Source organism: Carlito syrichta, unplaced genomic scaffold, assembly GCF_000164805.1.
Source record: "Carlito syrichta isolate Samal-C Ts95f unplaced genomic scaffold, Tarsius_syrichta-2.0.1 Scaffold63521, whole genome shotgun sequence".
In the NCBI taxonomy this organism is placed as follows: Eukaryota; Metazoa; Chordata; class Mammalia; order Primates; family Tarsiidae; genus Carlito; species Carlito syrichta.
This window is the reverse complement of record NW_007007617.1, coordinates 262369-267220: the sequence shown is the minus strand read 5'-3', so window position 1 is coordinate 267220 and position 4852 is coordinate 262369.

Genomic DNA, 4852 nt, shown 5'->3' with positions numbered 1-4852 from the left:
ATGTTCCTCATCTCAGTAATTGTGACCAACACTCCCCTCATCACTCAGTCCAAGAACCCAGGGGCTCACATGCCATCTGTGGACAAGTCCTGTGCAACTTACTGGCTACCTGCAGATAGATCTGAAGTCTAACTAGTCATAGCTTCCATTTCCAACCACCACCATGGTCCCAACTGCCATCACTTTTCTCTAGAGCAGGGTTTCCCTGTGTTGTGTTATTGATGTTTTGACCCACGTTGGCATTATTAATGTTTTGACCTGCATTGGCATTATTGATGCTTTGACTAGGTAGTTGTTTGTTAGAAAGGCCATCCTGTGTGTTATAGGCTGTTCACCAGCATCCTTGATCTCTGCCCACCAGATGCCAGTAACATTCCCACTCCACAGCTGTGAAAATCCAGAGCCTCCCCAGATATTGTCAAATTGTCTTCTAGGGGTCACAGGGAGCAAATCACCCCGAGTTGGGAACCACAGGGCTACATTATGGCTAGCAGTCTCCTTACTCACGTCCCTGTACACTCTCAGCCTTCTCCATTGACGCAGCAGCCAGAGTGACCTTGTTAAGAGCATAAAGCTGGCCGGACTCAGTGCCTCAGTCTGTAATCCCAGCACTTTGGGAGACTGAGGCGAGTGGATTGCCTGAGCCCATGGGTTTAAGTCCAGCCCAGGCAACTTGGCGAGACCTCGTCTCTACAATAAATCAAAAATTATCCGGGTGTGGTAGCACATGCCTGTAGTTCCAGCTACTGCACTCCAGCCTGGGCGATGGAGTGAGATTCCAACTCAAAAAAAAAAAAAGAGCATAAAGCATCATACCTTGGCCCTGTAGAGAGCATTCCAGGCTTCCTTGACACTTAGGACACAGCTCAAACTTCTGACGTTACTCCTGTCTGCCCCTTACCTCCATCACAAGTCTGCAGTCACCCTGGCACATTTGCTGCCCCTCAAACTTGCCAAGTCCCTTCCCATCTCAGGGCCATGGCCCTTGATGTTCCCTCTGTCTGAAAGTCTCTTCCCATAGACTGCCACTCACACTCATCATTCAAGCTGCACCTCACTTGTCCGGGAAGCCCCAAGCCAGGGCAGCTCCCTGGAGCTGCACTCCATGGCTTCGCTTCATTCTCTTCATCAGTGCTGGAAACTGTATTACTTGTTTCCATAGTCTGCCTATGAGAAAGTCTACTCCACAGCAGGAGGGGCTTTATTGGGTCATTTACCACTTGCCACTTCATCTGTAATTTCTTGAAAAGTGCCTAATCAACATAGGCATCTGGAAAATATAAATGAGCGTGTTTATATCTGGAGTCATTGTTTGATTAAACACCTACGAGGGGAGATTCCCTCCCCCCAAAATGGAATTTATCTTTTAAAAATCGTTTATCTATTCTTACATGTTTAAACCTCAGGCACCTTCAAAGTTCTCTCCATTTGATGCAGTACACCTACCAAAATGCTTTTCCCATTACTCAAAACAGTTTTTGAACTTGTCTATTTTGATGCCATGCTTCTGCTGTTTTTTGTTTCATCTCTTCCACATCAGCAAAACATTTTCTTTGAGAACTTTTTTCACCTGGGGAAACAAAAAGAAGTCCTTTGGGGTGAGGGGAGTGAATAGGGAGGGTGGGGCATGGGAGCGAAGCTGTTTTTGGTCAAAAACTGCTGAACACTCAGTGCAGTGTAAGCAGGTGTGTTGTCACGGTGGAAGAACTAGTCATCTGTTTGCCACAACTTGGAATGTCTCTTCCACAAAGCGTGTCTCACCACAATGCTAGCTGGTTCACCCATGCTGGTTCACACTTCCCTAGTGGGGGAAGCCTGTACTACAAAGGGCCCACTCTCCAGAAGATAATTCTGGTTTTTTGGGGACCCTCTTGTATGTAATTCAGGCATGGGGTTTAGGAGATGTGGCTAGAAAAATAAATAATGAGACATGGTTTCTGCCCTCAAGGAGCAAGGGTCCAAAGGGGGTTTCAGAGAAATAAAGAAGTAATGACAATACAGACTGGGACATGCTATAACAGGGGGAGGCCAGGAGCTGGGATAGTGCCAACCAAAGAGCCACTGAGCTCAGATCTAGGGCATCGGGGAGGCTTCCCAGAGAGGATGTCAGGAACACAGAGAGGTGAGTTGGAACCAGACAGGTGAGTGGGTGTCCTGGGCTGGAGTGCCTCCCCTTCCAGATCACATGCTGAAGCTCTGACCCCCAGTACCTCAGAATGTGACTGTGTTTGGAGATGGGGCCTTTAAAGGGCAAAGTTAAAATGAGGGTCATTAGGATGGGCCCTGATCAAACTTGCCTGGTGTCCTTCTAAGAAGAGGAAGAGGGGACACACACAGAGACCCCAGGGGTGCACAGGACAAAGAGAAGTCCATGAGGCACAGTGAGGAGGCAGCTGTCCAGATAACCAAGGAGACGGGACTGAAATGGTTCCTTCCTTGTGGTCCTCAGAAGGAGCCAACGCTGATGACACCTTGAGCTCAGACTTCCAGCCTCCAGAACTGTGAGGACATATGAGGGAGACCCAAAAATAACACAGTTACCTTCTGGAGGTGGGCCCCTTGTAATACTGGCTTCCTTGCTAGATAAGTGTTTTAGGAGTCCATCAGCATCAGGGTACCAGTTACCCTTGTTGTAAGAGGCGGCATTCAGCTTCAGTGATTTTTTTTTTGGAGATTCTTTCGATGCATTTGCCCATTTCATCATGGGTGATTTACGAGCACACCTGCCCACACAGTGCTCAGTGTTCAGCAGTTTTTGACCAAAACAGAGTGACTCCCGTGCCCCATCCTCCCAATTCACTGGATCTTGCCCCTAGCGACTCTTTTTGTTTCACCAATGAAAAAAGTCCTCAAAGGGAAATGTTTTCCTGATGTGGAAGAGGTAATACAAAAAACGGCAGAAGCCCCAAAAGACATCAAAATGGACAAGTTCCAAAACTGTTTTGAGCGGTAGAAAAAGCATCTCGATGGGTGTATTGCCTCAAACGGAGAGGACTTTGAAGATGACTGATGTTTATGCATGTAAGAATACATATACAGTTTTGTATACATATATTCTGTTTTGAGGGGCTCCCCATACATTTCTGTTATGGAAGCCACCCAATCTGAAATGCTTTGCTGTGGCAGCCCTACAAATGAATGTGGGAGGCGGGAGAGGGAGGTGCGGGGTGGGAGAGTGCCCGGGTGTGGAGTCCACGCTGGCAGTGGTGTGAGAGGAGGCTAGGGAGACCAGTAGTGGCAACCTTGTGGAGGCCACCATAGAAGTCTGAGCTCTGTGGTGAAGGTTTTCAGGAACACTCCAGAATCACAAGCAGCGCAGAAAGGTGGTCAGAATTGCCTCTGAGGGGAAGAACTTCGGTAACAGCCTGACCGGGTAAATCCTAGACTAGGGATGCCAGTGACCCTGAGGGTCACAAGGAGGCTGTGGAGCCTGGCAGACCAGGGCTGTGATCTGGGCTCTGCCACTTGAAAACTCTGCCTTGGGACAGGTTCTTACCCTTCTTGGGCTTCTGTTTCCTCAAGTGCAATTATAGACATAATGATTCTGACCCCATGGGGCGATCTGAGAATTAAATAAGACAGCTGTTGGCCAGGCACCTTGGCTCACACCTGGAATCCTAGCACTTTGGGAGGCCAAGGCGAGAGAATCTTGAGCCCAGGAGTTCGAGACCAGCCTGGGCAACATAGCAAGACTTGGTCTCTACAAAAAAAAAGTCAAAAAATGAGCCAGGTGTGGTGGCATGTGCCTGTAGTCCCAGCAACTCGGGAGGTTGAGGCAGAGGGATTGCCTCAGTCCAGGAGGCCGAGGCTGTGGTGAGCCATGATTGTCATGATCAAGCCATTACACTCCACCCTAGGTGACAGAGTGAGACCCCCCGACTCAAAGAAACAAATTAAAAAAACAACAACAAATAAATAAATAAGACAGTCATGTGAAAAACACTTGACACAACACTGACATGTTGCAAACAGCATCTAAGCCTTCATAAAACTGAGGAAAAGGGACAGATTTGAGAGATCTTAGAGACAGATATCCGATCTGATCACTAGTTTTCTGTTTGAGGTGAAAGAGAAGGCCTGACACAGGGCACCCAGGCCCCTGGTTTGACAGGTCTGGAATTGCATTGTCATTCACCCAGCAGGCCAGGAAGGAACAGAAGAGGGTATGTACAACTTTAGATGTGTTGGGTCTGAGGGAATCTTAGTACATTTCAGAAGAGCAAGTCATTTTTGGTCAGATGCAGGGATCCAGGCTCAGTAAAGAGGCTTGGGCTACGGACAGAGGGTTGACAGCACAGTTTGGAGGAAGTGCAGGGTGAGCAGAGAGGCAAGGATCAGGGACAGGGGAAGGAGGGACCAGAAGGCTCAGAAGAAGACTCCAAGAAGGCAGGAGGCTAAAAAGAAGCCTTCAAGGAGGCAGGAAGCTGAGAAGGAACCTCCCAGGAGGTGGGAGAAAAAGAGAGTTAAGCCAAAAGTGGAAAGATACTTTAAAAAGAGAGTAATCCACAGTGAAAAGCCAAAGAGAAATCAAGTGAGACACGACACAGAGATAGACCCGCTGGACCATGTGGTGCCCGAATTTAGGCACAACCCAGGAAGGGTGGGTTCACAGAGGGACTGGATATGATTTCTAATGAAATGGGACAGCGTGTAAAGGAGAGGTAAGGACTGGGTGTCAGAGTATTCTGGAGAGAGAGAGAGAAAGAGAAGGGGAAGGAGGGAAAGAGGGAAGGAGGGAGAGAGAAAGGAAAGAAGGGGATGGAGAAGGGGGCAAAGAGGGAAGAGAGAGGGCGAGAGAGAGGAAGAGGGAGAGGAGAGACATAGGAAGAGAGAGGGGAGAGAGGAGGGAGAG